Source organism: Thunnus maccoyii, chromosome 8 (assembly GCF_910596095.1).
Source record: "Thunnus maccoyii chromosome 8, fThuMac1.1, whole genome shotgun sequence".
NCBI classification, from domain to species: domain Eukaryota; kingdom Metazoa; phylum Chordata; class Actinopteri; order Scombriformes; family Scombridae; genus Thunnus; species Thunnus maccoyii.
Window position 1 is genome coordinate 1,480,214 of NC_056540.1, and position 15,883 is coordinate 1,496,096.

The 15,883-nt window shown below is 38.6% G+C and overlaps 1 long non-coding RNA gene across 2 annotated transcripts; it reads right to left on the bottom strand.

The window, feature by feature from the left end:
* Window positions 1-10,310: 10,310 nt before the first annotated feature.
* Window positions 10,311-13,303, bottom strand: LOC121902585. 2 transcript variants are annotated; one of them, XR_006097591.1, is made up of 4 exons: window positions 12,821-13,303; window positions 12,044-12,184; window positions 11,861-11,954; window positions 10,311-10,473 (listed from the first exon to the last, which is right to left on the bottom strand). It is a non-coding gene; the product is annotated as an uncharacterized LOC121902585 (long non-coding RNA). The 2 variants fall into 2 exon arrangements; XR_006097590.1 differs by having other exon boundaries at window positions 12,044-13,303.
* Window positions 13,304-15,883: the final 2,580 nt, after the last annotated feature.

Sequence of the window (15,883 nt, forward strand, 5' to 3'; positions counted from 1 at the left end):
TGCTCGCTCACTGTTTCTTTCTATGCCAAAAAAGGAGCCTGAAGTTGGGCGGATGTGTGTTTTCTCCAATCTACTATTTCAATTTGAAGTACTTCTGGGAAGTTTGTTTATGGTGGAAATACCCACGCCAATAAAAGTTGTTTACTGAGCTGGACTTGGAAGGAGGATGCAAAAAAAAAAAGAACATGTTGGTGAGACGGTAACACAGAGAGAAAAAGAGAGAAACTGTGAAAGTCATTCCATTAGAGGGAAAGACATAGGTGCATTAGGGTGTGTGTTCATAGCCCTGTTCAGGAATGCCACATTTCAAAAAATAAAGCTGAAAAAAAAAGTTAGTCACCGGCTTAAGTGAAAGGACATATTAAAGATGCTATGAGGGTTTATGGCAACTATTTCTTTAATAGATCTTGATGTTGCGATGCGAGCCTCTGCTTCTCATATTACAGATCACAATCATGTCACGTGCCACACACTGTTACAAGTCTCCAAAAGGCCCAAAAATTATAGAAATGAAATAACCACAGAGACAGAACCCTTGTTGCATGTCTGTATTCAGTTCAGTGCAGTTCAATTTTATTTATATAGCGCCGAATCATAATAAAAGTTATCTCAGGGCACTTTTCACATAGATCAGGTCTAGACCATAAGTTACTTCGGTGGTAACACACATATCAATAAACTTTTTCATTGTCAAATTAAGAGCTGAAGGATTCAAACCAAATTAAATCTCCTATATTCTAGGGGGATATTTACAGACAAAGTCTAATTCTAGATTTTATTAATCTCCTCATTCAATGAATCATTTTCTTAACATAGCCACACAAACAATGACTAGGAGTTCCTTAAGACTCCTTACAATATCTAAGTATTTTGGGGCATTTTTATGCCTTTATTAGGATTTTTGGACAGTAGAGAGATGACGGGAAATGAGGAGAGAGAGAGATGGGGAATGATATGCAACAAAGATGGGGACACCATGCTCATGATTGGTGCCTCAACCCCGAAGACTCATTGGATTTAAAACAAATTTTAGAGTCAATCACCTGTGACTTAGATTTAATTGTTTGTACCTGAGCTTTAATACAAGCTTCCTTACAATCCTCAGACCCCCAACTTCAGCTTCTGACACTGAGGTATCAGAGATATATAGATTTTGGTCATAATTTATAATCATTTTTCACCAAAGGTGAAAGTGTGGGTATCAATGATAGACTTTGTTTTTCAAGCTCTTTACATGCCAACAATTAAAATTCTACATTGGATGCGCCTGGTTGAAATCAAAAGTTGACCCAAAAATAGGATAATCTGTTATCATGGATTTATGTACCTTATACAATATTTATCATGTTAAGCACAAAAGGGTTGGTTAATAGAATATGATTCCATGTCCCTTCATCAAGAATCTTCAGATGAAAAATAAAATCTTCTGCCCAGTACTATAACTGAAGACAGATTTGGACAGTCTACCCCTGATTCACATTTTATTTTAAAGGCAATGTAAAATTACAAACACACTTCTCTCACATACAACTATGAAATCAAGCAAATGGGCACATATTGTGTTCACCAAATGTCTATGAGAATACACACAGACACACACATACACACACACACACACACACACACACACAGACGGTCATGCTGGCCCAGTGGCTCCTCGCACTAATTGAATGCCTCTCCTGACAAATGGATTGTTGAAACCACACCTGCAATGCACCATTAGGCTCTCCTCTCCCCTCCTCTCACCAAGGACTCTGTGTGTGTCTGCAAGTATGTGTGTATGCTCATGTGTGTTTATGTGAGAGGATGAAGGAATCGGGTAGAGTTTCTTAATGTCAACCTCAGCTTATATTCATTCTTTGTGAGTTGTATACCTAAAAGGCTCCGCAGTGGTCACATTCAATTTAGTTCAACCTTCATATTGAAGACAGCAATGTGAATAAATGATTTCAATGAGTCTAATGTTGAAAGCATTCACTGCTAAATTACAGCTTTCAATAAAAGTATTACTAGATGCTATAGTAAAAGCAATAAGTATAATAGATGATGAACATGGTTTGTGCAGCTGTATTCTTGATTTTTCTTATCAATTTGTAAACAGGTAAGTTGAAATGAGCAGCTGTTTGTATGTTTGGCACAGTTACTGAATTATAACCAGAAAACTACAGAATTTGTTATTCATGAATTGTTTGTCCATTTGCATGCAGGGAAACAAGCTGAAAACACATCTGACAACACATCAGGTGAATGTGTTGCCTACATACACATCAGTAGAGCAGACACAGTCATATTTGTGTTCAACATTAACTCTCCTTTTAGCTTGAGTATGATACCTGCCCTATTAGCACAATTTAGCTAAAGTAGCTAATGTTAGCCCAAGTAAGCTAGCATTAGCTTGGGCTACATTCATCTTTATATACAGTCTATGGTGGAGACCAAACCAAAGTAATATTAAACTTAGTGAAATATTGCAACAATAGTCCAACTCAGTGTGAGTCCTGGAGCCAGGGAGAGCAGCAGGTGAGTCAACTGTCAATCACAGCTGTCAATCAATGCCCACACGGCAGACATCAAAGCTACTATTAGTCTTCAAATCTTTTTAACAGAGCAATAATTTCCAAAATGACCACCAGCACACTTATTAGAGGGTTGGACTTTAGAGATTGAGACCAGAATGACTTGTTGAAAAAAATGATTGACTTAGTATTTCTAGAGACAAGTTGAAGCTTTTGGATAGGAGTCGGTTGGAGCATCTAGCAACCATCTGTGGCACTTTAGGGAACTACTACACAGGCTTCAACCTCAAGCCCTGTTAGTTGCCGCTTGATCTCCACCATCTCCTGAGAAATATACCTGATTGTCTAAATGCTAGCTTTCATCAGAGCTTTTTCACTGATGAGAGTGGAATTTACTTTGAGCTAAAATAGGCTGAAAAACTCAGTGGGCAAGTAATTCTCTGTGGGAATCCAATCTATTTAGGTTTAGCATTGTACATTTGCAAGGAACCAAATCTACAAAATAACTAAAAATCAAAGTCACAATTTCAGTCTAAAACAAATCAGTAATCTGTTCTCACTGGAAGCCGAGTCAATGTTCACAACCTCTAGCAAGGACAAATGACATGAGTCCTGATTCCAAACTATTACACTTTATTGAGATAATTAAGTTTGGAGATTCTGATTTCTGAAACTGTTGGGAGTTGAGCAGCTGGATCGTTTTGAGGAAGACTCATCACTGGTGTTGCTAAACTGCAAAAACCCTACACTCCTGATTGTGTAGGGTTGACTGCAGATTGATGCTAAACAGTAGTGTTTCTTGATTTTCAACACGCTGGTTTGCAAAGAACATATCAACCAAACATAAGCCAAAAGTTCGGCTTGTTGTCAAGTTAGTTGTAGAACAAACATTAATTAGTGAAAGTTTACATTGAATGTAAACATGACAGCTTTTGTTTGTATAGAAGAAAACTCCACAGGGCCTTTAATAAATCTGGATACTTTGCTGACTTGGAACCAGATCCAAAATGGAACTAGTGATTGGAAGCCATCCCTATTCATCACTATGAGCGACTCTTTACATTACACACAGTCTTTTGATCCATTGGTAATATAAAAATATTCATTAGTGCAGCTTTAAAAAGTCTTTTTTTATTCCACTGAAGTCATATATCTGAGACATTATGAAGAGGAAAAAGTGGAGGAAGTGCTGCTTATGGACTTCCCCCTCCTCCCTTCCAACACCCACCTTATTTAACAGGCATCTTCATCAAGGTCCAGGCCCATTAAATACATCATTGGAGCGGTGATTAAAAATGAAACAGACTTAAATGCGGTAATCAATCATTTAATAGGTTAACAGGCTTAAAATATCAGAGCTCTTTCTCAACCTGAGCTCAGTGGAAGAAAATAGAGGTGGAGAGGAGGAAGGGGTGGATACCTGGAAATCACTGATGGCATTTCTTATGCCATCACAAAATGTAAAATTGTTATAAAGCAGTGTCGCAGGGTTAGATAGCAGCCACTGAGGTGTTGGAGTGTTTGAATAACATGATGTTTATCTTGTACATGCTACCTGAACTGGCTGTTCTGCTGAAAAGTAATAATGACTGGGTATAGGAGTGAGATGCAAAGATACATTCAACTAATTGCACATTGCAGTGTTGCAATTGCAATTACCATGCAGCTACATGGAACTAAAGGCATTCAAGCTATAGCATGCTCTGTGGGGAGCTTTCTTTGAATGTGTGAATGAATGCTTCTTATTGAGAAGAAGATGTGCTCTGGATTCACACAGAGGTTAAGTTTGTGAAGATGCTATTCTCAAGAATGCCCTCCCAATACTATCGCTCCAGGCTTTCTTTCTTCCCCCTATGACATGAGATTACCAGCAAATATGCCTTTTTCAGTTTGGATCAGGAGATGAATATAACAGTTTTTACATGATTCAGAATGTTCAAATTGTCACCTTTTACCATCCGTTCTGAGTGCTACAGATGGGTGCTGCGGATTTGCACTCAAGTGTCAAGTTCAAGTGTGAGGTACAGTAAGTTTGAATGGTATGTTTGAGCAAGCAGTAGAAAAAACCTCATTCGGCAGACTAGAGTTTTGCACAGGTCAAAAACTGAGAATGAAACCCAGCCCATACCCATGTCCTTATAACCCGACATGACAAAATCAGGCTTACACTGACACCTGAACCTGTCACAGAACCTGAGGCTACATTTGTGTTGTTTCAGAGACATTGTGATATCTTGCTTTGGACTCACAGATAGGCTTTTTATCAATTAACAAGACTATGGGTCTTATTTCAATTTTGCAGTGCAACAACATGCACAACGTGCTTAGTCTTGGGTGCACAGACTGTGTGGGTGTCTCCACCCGCTAATTTGGTTCATGTATGTACAGCAGCACAAAGTGCTAAAGGGCTGGGTGAAGGTGAATATAAATCAGAGGGTGTGGTGACTGATCTAATCACATCATTGATCTCATAGCTCTGAAACAGCTGAGCCAATCACAGTGAAGCATGACAACTGAAGCTGTTATCTGGATGGAGCAGAGTGTTGCTTGAGGCTGTTTATATGCTATTTTAATACAACCTTATTTCAGTTAAAATTCTACTGTATCTCTCATTGTAAGTGGACTGGTTGTTTGGTAACTGACTAAACAGCATTTGCAATGCAATGCATTTGTGGAACAAAACATGCAACACTACCTTTGCTTAAAAAAAATAAAGTTAGAAAGGAGGCTGAACAGTCTGGTGTTAATGAATGTAAACACAGTGGACGGTTGTGTGTAATAGCACTGTACCATGACATGACATTTGTCTAATCAGAGGCTGCAGATGTGTCATCATAACTGTCCTGCTGCCTTCAGATGCTGCAGGGATTTAATGAACAGAAGAAGAAGCATTTCATACAATATAAAGCAGCTGTGGACAACAGATACTTTAAGAATCCCCCACATTCATTTATAGATCAATGCAGACTGCTAAACTTTAAATTATTCATGCAATTTAAACTCATCTATCAGTTGGATTGAGGGATTGTGTTATAATAGTTCATTTGCAATTTAAGCATATCCCATTCCATTACTGATGCACTGTGTAGAGAGAGCAAGAAATGTGCCTTAACTATTAGGCTCCCTAGGTATCCATCCATCCAGTAGTTGCTGAAATATATGAGTCTGGACCAAAGTGGTGAACTGACCAACAGACTGATGTTTCCATCCATAGGACCACATTACTAGTCTGACTGAAAACAACACATCTGGGAACAGCAATGATGTATATTGGACCGACAGAATATCATACAATGGACCTGAGACACATTCTTAATCAAAGTTTAAAAATGAAATGGTCCACCAGTCTTTACACACATTGTGAGTGAAAGAACAGTAAAGAAGAAGTGCAAGTGCAAGATCCTCCAACAACAACAGAGCAGCCATCTTTGCACATGACCGCGACACACACAGCTGGGGCTATTTATAGCTCTACAGTCTCATTAATTCATCTCACGTGCACCTGTAACACATCATCTGCAGTGATGTCTCAATCAGCAGCACAGAATGTCAGAAATGATGATTTAGTTTATAGCGCTCACACGGAAACAGACCTTACAAGGTGCTTCACAGTCAAAATGAAATTAACGTAAACACAAAGGAGAAAGATAAAGAAAAAGTGGACAAAAGCAGACCTGATTAAAGGAATAATACACACATAAAACATAATATATAATGGAGCATGCAAAATCAATGAATTACAGAAAGGTCGACTGTAAACATCACACAGGCTCAGTGAACATGGCTAACAACTTTAAAGAATGATGCTGCATCTACTTCACCATATCACACTCAACTCCCTCTAGAAAACACTGTTTTTAACCCACAGTGTATCTGTGGAAAACACTGTATGCATTGTTTTTGTGAGTATATTGTACATTTGAATCCCCATGACATCATTATGTATGGAGGCAGTAAAAAAAGTAGGAGTAAATAGGAAAGAAATGTTGGAGTTGCTCCAAAGTCTCCCAGAGGTGTTCAGGTGGGTTGAGATGTGGTGACTGTGAAGACCATAGGATATGATTCACATTGTTTTCATAGTCATTAAACCACTCACTGAGCCCTGTATGGAAGCAGCTGCATTAGTTATGTTTCTACCTCTCTCTCTCTTGACATTTAAGTCAAAAGACTTTCTTTGTTTTCTTTTCTTAGAGTAAGATCAGAACATTGATATCACCCTCATATATGTGTGTTACAGTAAGTTCAGAGCATGATGTGGTTAGCCTAGCTTTGCATAAAGTCTGGTAGCAGACTGGCTCTGTCAAAAACACCTGCAACACCTCTAAAGCTCACTAATTATCACATTATCTGTACATAACAAAAATGTAAAAATATATATTTATAAAAAGTATCATAGCTGGTTGACAATTGCAGCTTCCTGAAGTCCTTTAAGACTTCTCCATAGATAGCTTGAACTCTTTAAATGATGTCACTCAGCCTCTGTGTACCTAGAAGAAGCCATAGTTTCAAATATATCTTGGTTAAACAGTGGCTCTCCAATGATAATACAATAATACAATGATAATACAAACGTATGTCATGCCTTGATCTTTTCTGACTGACACAGTTCTGCATTTAAATTTGTATATGTTGATGTGAAATCACTCAGCTCTTTAAAAACTGTAACTTGTATTTTGAAGAGGAGACCTTGAATGTTCTCAAATCAGTGGCCCTGCATCCATTTCTGAGGAATGAGAACAAATGTCGGTCAGCTAATATTAATGGCGTGACAGCCGAGCCTTTGTCTGTGCGTTCCTCTCATCAAATGCAGCTTTAAAAGGCCTCGTGGGCTAAAACCTTGACTGGTCACTGAACAAAGTTGTTAGGCAACACAAAGAAGTGCATTTAAATTAATCCAACACATTCTGTTCCCCAATTAATTTCCACTGACCTTTCCTGAAGAATGACTGAATAATTAAATGAGGAGTTTGCTGTGTTTTTGCTTAACATTCCTGCTGCACATCTCTAAAGTGAGCCTGAGTGCAGGCAGGGGAGAGGAAAACAGAGCAGGGAATCCTGAAATAGAAGTCAGCAAGAACAAAACATAGAGCAGAAAATGTGGTCATTTCTTGTTCAGAGTGTCATTCTGAATGGCTGCTGGACTGCAAAGCCAAATCTACACATGTTGTGTGAGCCTCGGCAATGAATACACTGCCATGGAACACTACATGTTGACATTTCTGTGGAGTGACCTGTGTTGATGAAGTGAAATGAGGTGAGTGTTTGCATAGGCTGAACTATACAGGTCAGCAATATGTTGGTGTATTCACACAATGCACTGCCCATAAAAAAACACACTGTCCCTTTTTCTCTCCGGTCTTGATATAAGGTCAGTTTGTTCAAGTAATTTGTTTTTCATCAATCTTTCAGTTCAAGCAGCGGTCAACACAGTGATTGGCTGTGCTGTCAGAGGTCAGAACAGCTAACAGTTTAACAAACTTCCAGAGCATCCCCCCTCCACTCAGCACCCACTGGTCATCCAGCGATAATGTGACTTTGCATTAATGTTAATACAGGAGAAAGTCTTGTTAATCAAGAATTCAGTAACCATGTCCACTCTACTATGGTCACTTATCACACACTGAACAAATAACATCTCGCCAGTCATTCCCCCATGCTGTCCTTGATCTATATGAAAACAAAAATTAATGTGGGAGAAATTTACTGAAAGAGGCTAGAAACAAGGTTGGTTGAATGATGCTGCTTTAAAAAAAAAAAAAAAAGAATTAAAATATGCCTGTAGAAACTCATAATGTGATAACTGTGCATTATGTAATAAACAGTGACAATGTAATAATCTGCCAAAAATGTAATAAAAATGGTGAGTGTATAATGTAATATGTTATTACATTTTGTGCAATTTATTATTTGATGAGTTTAGTGGAAACGTTTTTGTTAGAAATGTAATAATATATTATAATTAACACATTAAAATGACATACTGTCAGGTCCAATAGAGACCATCTTTTCTAACCCAACCATCACATCATGACCTGCATGTTCCACATTTAAAACGTCACTCCACATGTTTTCAAGTATAGGCTTGCCATTCAAATGTAAACCAACATACAACTGTTCCTTTATGTGCATTTTAGGTGTTTTATGTACTTTTCAGTACCCACATAAAGCACACTGCCTCAGAATCCACATCAGAGAAAGACTAAAGCCAAACGCATAAACAACATATTGGCAAATCTAGTTCAGTCTATGAATTAATAGATATTATAAATGTGTATATAATGTCCACAGGATGTTGTGAATTGTTTGTCAGAAATCATAATCTTTGACCTGTAATTCTGTTTATAAATATTTGTGGATGAACATGTTCTGAGCTTTAAAGTTTTGAATAGCTTATTTGAAAAATACAACAATATTAAAAAAACAAAACAAAACAAACAAACTATGAAAAACCCATATATCCCCCAGTCAATTGAGCAGTTGAATTGATTAGACCAGTGGAAGTCTGTACTTTGGTCTGACAAGTCAAAATTTGAGATTTTTGTTCCAGCTGCCATGTCTTTGTGAGACGCTGAGAATGTGAACGGATGGTATCTGCATGTGTGGTTCCCACTGTGAAGCATGGAGGAGGAGGTGTGACACTGTGGGGGCTTTGCTGGTGAAACTGTTGGCCATTTATTCAGAGTTCAAGGCACACTTAACCAGCATGGCTACCACAGCATTCTGCAGCCACATGCCATCCAATCTGGTTTATGCTTAGTGGGACCATCATTTGTTTTTCAACAGGACAATGACCCAAAACACAGCTCCAGGCTATGTAAGGGCTATCTGACCAGGAATGAGACTGATGGAGTGCTGCATCAGATGACCAAGGGTCTCATTTATAACCATTGCATATGCACAAAGTGGGTCCTGAAAGAGGCGTACGCCACTTCCCACACAAAAGTTGTCCTCTCACACATTTAATTTCACTTAATATCAAACATTAATTATAATTCCACGTTATCAGAAACATTCAAACCAGCAGTGTTAAATGTACTTGCCCTTGTAGTGAGCCATAACTATTCCATAAGCACCTTTCCACTTGAAAAGATATGAGCCAACTCAAATCTTCAACTGAAGTCCGCTCAACATTTCATCAGCACTGCCTCACTCGGAGCTCAGAGGAGAAGGTCAGTTACAGCTGCTGAAATGAATGATGTCAGGATGATGTCAGGATGTGGCAGGTGGCAGGGCTCAGGAAAGTCTGACTTGCCTTTCCCAATATTAAGTGTGAATATACTGATTCCTTTTCACCTGAACCACGTTAACTAACTGATGAAAATATCATCATTGGTTGTAGAAATCCCAGATGACATCAAAAAACTTAACTTAAACAAACGTAACTTAAGCAATAGCGCTAATAGATTTTTAATATCTTCCAATACTGTGCATATATCAGCAGGTATGATTTTCATATAGTTTATGTGTGTAAAATTGCTGCAGTGAACACAAATGTGCTGTACTGAGCGCACTGGAGACACCACGGCGGCTGCCACGCACGCTCTGCCTCCTCCAGTCACCTCACCGGCACATCTTCACCACTTACTCATATATGGACTGTGTAAATTAGAGAAACACCTGTATGCTGGGAGTAAATATACAGTGTTTATTGTATTTTAGATATTGAGTGTGTGTTGTAAAAAGTACTTAAAACAGGTTCACTGGGAAGTGGCCCACTGTAGGGTGTGGTAAGCACTTAACCACAGATGTCTGACTTTACAATCCACAGGATTTTTTTATTGAAGTTGTATCTGATTGTTTTGGGTTACACACATAACTTCAAGATGTCAGAAAATGGGGAAACAAAACAGTTAAAGTCCGCTCACGGCTGTTGCGGTCCTTCCTCTGCAGCTGTCTGAGTGCAAGTCATGAGCGAGAGGCCATGTACGCTGACTGTTGACACTGATTGGTCAGGCATCTAAAGACAGAGAGACTGATTGGTACAGTGAAAGAAACACTTGTACATCAATATTCATGAATACTTTTGCATCAACCATTTATGGCTGAATATGGGCATGTAGAGGGCGGGATAGGAGGCTGATCCATGTGTGCACATTTCCAGGTGGACTGTGATTTATAAAGAGAAATATACATGCATTCATGTGTATGTGCGGTTTTATAAATAAGATTATTTTTTGGTGCACACCGTTTTTGGCTTTTGCATGTACGTACACTTTTATTATGGATCCTACGCACTGTTTTATAAATGAGACCCCTGGCCGCCCCAATCACCCGACCTAAACTCAATTGAGATGGTTTGGGACGAGTTGGACCGCAGAGTGATGGAAAAGCAGCCAACAAGTGCTCAGCATGTGTGCGCACTCCTTCAAGACTCTTGGAAAACCATCTAGCTGGCTACCTCATGAAGATGGTTGAGAGAATGCCAATAGAGTGCAAAGCTGTCATCAAAGCAAAAGGTGACTACTCTGAGGAATCTAAAATATGAAAGATATTTTGCTTTGTTTACACTTTTTTCCCTTACCACATAATTCCATGTCTTATTTTGTAGTTTTGGTGTCTACAGTGTAGAAAATAGTAAAAATAAAGAAACACCCTTGAATGAGTAGGTGTCTGTGTGTGTGTGTGTATGTACATGTATGTATATGTATATATGTATATAAAATATACTCCAAACCTATCCTTCCTATATTTTATTCTATGTTCTATGATCAAATTGTAAATTCATACAATATGAGGTGAACTGATTAATTGACAAATAATTTCAAACTGTGACTCCACTTGTTATTGGAAGTCTGCTGTGGATTGTGTGTAGTTAAATGTTTCTGTATGTTCAGAGTGTAACTCAACACTTCTGTCTTGAATCTTCATCTGTGAGGGTGTGTATTCACCGTTCTAGGGTGTGTGTGTGTGTGTGTGTGTGTGTGTGTGTGTGTGTGTGTGTGTGTGTGCATGTGTGACTTTGTCTTAGTGTGATTATGCAAATGCAATTAGAGTCTCTTTATCTGTTCAAAGGCACCAGGATGAAAGCGAGGCAGACTTGACCTGCTATACATCCCATCTTCTGTCCTGTGTTCAGCACAAGAATACCAATGTTCCCGCATTAACCCAGAGAGACAGCGGGTGAGCAAAGAAGAAAAAAAAAAAATGCACAGAGAAAGAAGCAGCGTCGAGTTAGAGCCATGGCAGTGGAAGGTGAGAAAGGGAGTGTGTGGGTAGAAGAAAAAAGAAGGGCGCTAATTTCTGGAGTCAAATCAATATCAGGGTGGAGAGGTAAAGAGAATGCTAATGAGTGATGGAAATTGAAGCAGACTGTGTTCTGCATGTGCATAGTGTACATCACATACCATCAGAGAGGACTTTCAGCATACTGAAGAACTGAACTCAACCTCACCACAACTGTTATTTGTTGTTAATATGCTTCAGCTTCTTTATAGTCTCCTAGCAGAAAGAGAAACACCTTCAACTTATATCTTTATGCTTAAAAAGAATTCATTTCATTACACAATGTGAGAGGAGTGCTTCCAGACCTCTAAATCAACATCCACCAATCTTTTGTCTGGTGTTTTGCTGATTGACAGGTGCATCCCCAGTTTGACAAATAACTGAGCCAACCACAGCTCTGCAGGTAGGGTTACAAATCATCTTCCTGTGCCAGGGCAAGAACCCTTCTAAACAAAAATCATCATGAGATGGTCAAAGTCGGTTTACAGAAACAACAATTCTTTAAACAACACATTTTTTGATTGATGTGAAAAAACGTCAAATCTTGCTAAAATTTCTGCGTTGACTGAAGAGACAGAGATGGGACATCAGTATGTCAGTCACTGGTGATTGGTTAGAGTGTAATAATTTCCCATTACCAAACAGAAATCAGCTAACCTAAAAACAGTGTCAGACTGGATTATGAAGTTAAATGAAATGGCAGGTCAATCTGGCTAATGTGTGGGTGCTTCCACTCCACTTTTCCACTTAATGAAAACGCATCACTTTTACAATAATGTTTGTAGTTTTGACCATCATTTCTATCAGTTTTGACATTATAATGACCAACTTCATTACTGAAATATGGGGAGGCAGTAGAACTAAGTCCAGTAGGTCAAGCAACACAAGCTGTCTGATCACATACAATCACGTATAATCAATCAGCTCATTTTGTAACCACTTATTAGGAACTGTGCACGCACAAACTACAGGACAGTAACTTAAAGTTGAACCATGAGGTAAAATCTAACTTAGCATTAACTTAAGCATTGTTTTCAATTTCCCTTCAAACTAAAAATACAACTATGGTCCCAAATGCATACCAGCAATGTTGGAGATTGTGGCAAGTGTCTTACACTGTCAGCACCTGCCTGACTGATGTTGCCTGTAACTGTAACCACTGAGCATACAGACAGGTGAGAAATACAGGCAAAAACCTGAACAAATGAGTGTAGAAACTGATGCAGTATCTTCCACACAGGATTAGAGGTCTCAGTGAATGGTTTGATGAGTATGAAAATTATGTGAATCATATGCTATGGCATCTTTTTTTCAGGTTTATAAAGCTATGCATACACAATTTTACCAGGGATGAGCGAGTACACCATTATCTGTATCTGTATCTGTTCAACCAACTAAATTATCTGTATCTGTATCCATACTCGGAATGGGTGGGACTTAAACTGGAAAAGGCTGGTGCCTAATCAGAAGTTGGTATTTTAAGCCTGCAATTGGATATGGGTTGGTCAGAAGTTGCTATATTTATTGACTCTAGGTGGCCGGCCATATGCTGGTTGGGTTGAGAGAGAAAGAGGGGACACAGACACAGAGAAGCACAACAAGAACAATAATGATAATAATAATAATAATAGAAATATGACTAATAATAATAGCAGTAGCAGTGGGCAAAAATGACTAACAACAAAAGCAGTGGTGGGCATCACGCTGGACATTCGTCAGTACGAGCCAAAGGTCACCTGTGAGATGAGAAAGCACAAAACTCCGGGGAAGATGCCAAGTTAGTAACATGCATCAATGATACATGAATGCATACAGATGGAGAGGGAGAGGAGAAGAGAGGAGCTCAGTGCATCATGGGAAGTCCCCCAGCAGTCTAGGCCTATAGCAGCAAAACTAGGGGCTGGTCCGAGACAAGCCTGGTAGGCCCTAACTATAAGCTTTATCAAAAAATTTAAGCCTACTCTTAAATGTAGAGAGGGTGTCTTCCTCCAGGACTGAAACTGGAAGATGGTTCCACAGGAGAGAAGCCTGACAGTTGAAGGCTCTGCCTCCCATTCTACTTTTGAGGACTCTAGGAACCACAAGTAAGCCTGCATTCTGGGAGCGCAGTGTTCTAGTGGGGTAATACAGTCCTATAAGCTCTTTAAGATACAATGGTGACTGACCATTAAGGGCTTTGTAAGTGAGGGGAAGGATTTTAAATTTTGTAAATTTTGGAAGCCAATGCAGCGAAGCTAAAATTGGAGAAATATGATCTCTTTTTCTAGTTTTTGTCAGTACACGTGCAGCAGCATTCTGGACCAGCTAGACAGTTTTTAGAAACTTGGGGCAGCCTGACAATAAACCTAGAAGTAACAAATGCATGGACTAGTTTTTCTGTATCTTTTTGAGACAGGATATGCCTGATTTTTACCATTTTATGTAGGTGAGAAAAGGCAGTCCTTGAAATTCGTTTTATGGGGGAGTTAAAGGAATATCCCAATCAAAGATAACTCCCGGATTCCTTATATGGTGGTGCTCATCCAGGTCTTTATGTCCTTAAGGGATGCTTGGAGTTTAGTTAACTGATTTTTAACTGGTTTTATCTGGCTTCATTGATAAATATAGTTGGGTACCATCTGCATAGCAATGAACATTTAAGGAGTGTTTCCAAATAACATTACCTAAAGGAAGCATATATAAGATGAATAGTATTGGTCCAAGCACAGAACCTTGTGGAACTTATGTCTAACTTTTGGGTGCATGAAGGATTAATCGTTAACATGGTTAACAAACTGAAATCGATCTAATAAAGAGGATTTAAACCAGCTTAATGCATTTCCTTTAATGCCAATTAAATGTTCCAGTCTCTGTAATAGGATGTGATGGTCAATGGTGTCAAATGCAACACTAAGATCTAACAAGACAAGTACAGAGAGAAGTTCTTTGTCCAATGCAGTTAGGAGATCATTTACAACTTTCACCAGTGATGTCTCTGTGCTATGATGCGCTCTAAATCCTGACTGAAAATCCTTAAATAAATTATTGTTATGCAGAAAGTCACACAACTGATTGACGACTGCTTTCTCAAGGATCTTAGAGAGAAAGGGAATATTAGATATAGGTCTATAGTTGGCTAAAATGCCTGAATCAAGAGTAGGCTTTTTAAGAAGAGGTTTAATTACAGCTACTTTAAAGGACTTTGGTACATAGCCTGTCACTAAAGACAGACTGATCATATCTAATAAAGAGGTGCTAACTAAGGGTAAGACCTCCTTAAGCAGCCTAGTTAGGATGGGGTCTGAGAGACAGGTTGATGGTTTAGATGAACAAATCATTGAAGTTAGTTCTAGAAAGTCGATTGTAGAAAAACAGTCTAAACATATATCAGGATATACAGCTTTTTCTAAGGTTTCTGTGTTTGAGGATAAATTGGTGCCTGTTGAGGGCAGGAGGTGATGAATTTGGTCTCTAATAGTTATAATTTTATCATTAAAGAAGCTCATGAAGTCGTTGCTACTGAGATCTATGGGAATACACAGATCAATAAAGTTATGACTCTTTGTCAGCCTGGCCAAGCCAATTGAGTCTAATAATGAGATAAACACAGTGCTAAGACTATCATTATCAACGTCCACATAAATATTAAAATCACCTATTATAATTACGTTATCTGTACTAAGGACCAAAAGTATGGGCCAGGAGGGCAGTATACTATAACAAACAGAACTGGCCATAAAGTTTTCCAGGTTGGGTGTGAAAGACTATGAACAAGGCTTTCGAATGAGTTTTAATTAAGTTTCGGTCTAGGGTTGATTAATGGGCTTGAGTTGAAAATGGCTGCAACTCCACCTCCTCGGCCAGTGTCTCGAGGAATGTGAGTATTAATATGACTGGGGGTAGTGGACTCATTTAGGCTAAGATATTCTTCATGACACAGTCAGATTTCAGTACGACAAAATAAATCAACATGATAATATGAGATTAGATCGTTTATTGATACAGCTTTAGATGACAGAGGTCTAAGTTTTAAGAGTTCACGTGTAATTCTCCCATTTTTTGTACTATTGCAGTGGTGGTGTTAATTTTTATTAGATTTTTATGTATAACCATACAAACCATACAAACAATAACGCAAACAGAAAGTAGCAATGAAATATACATCA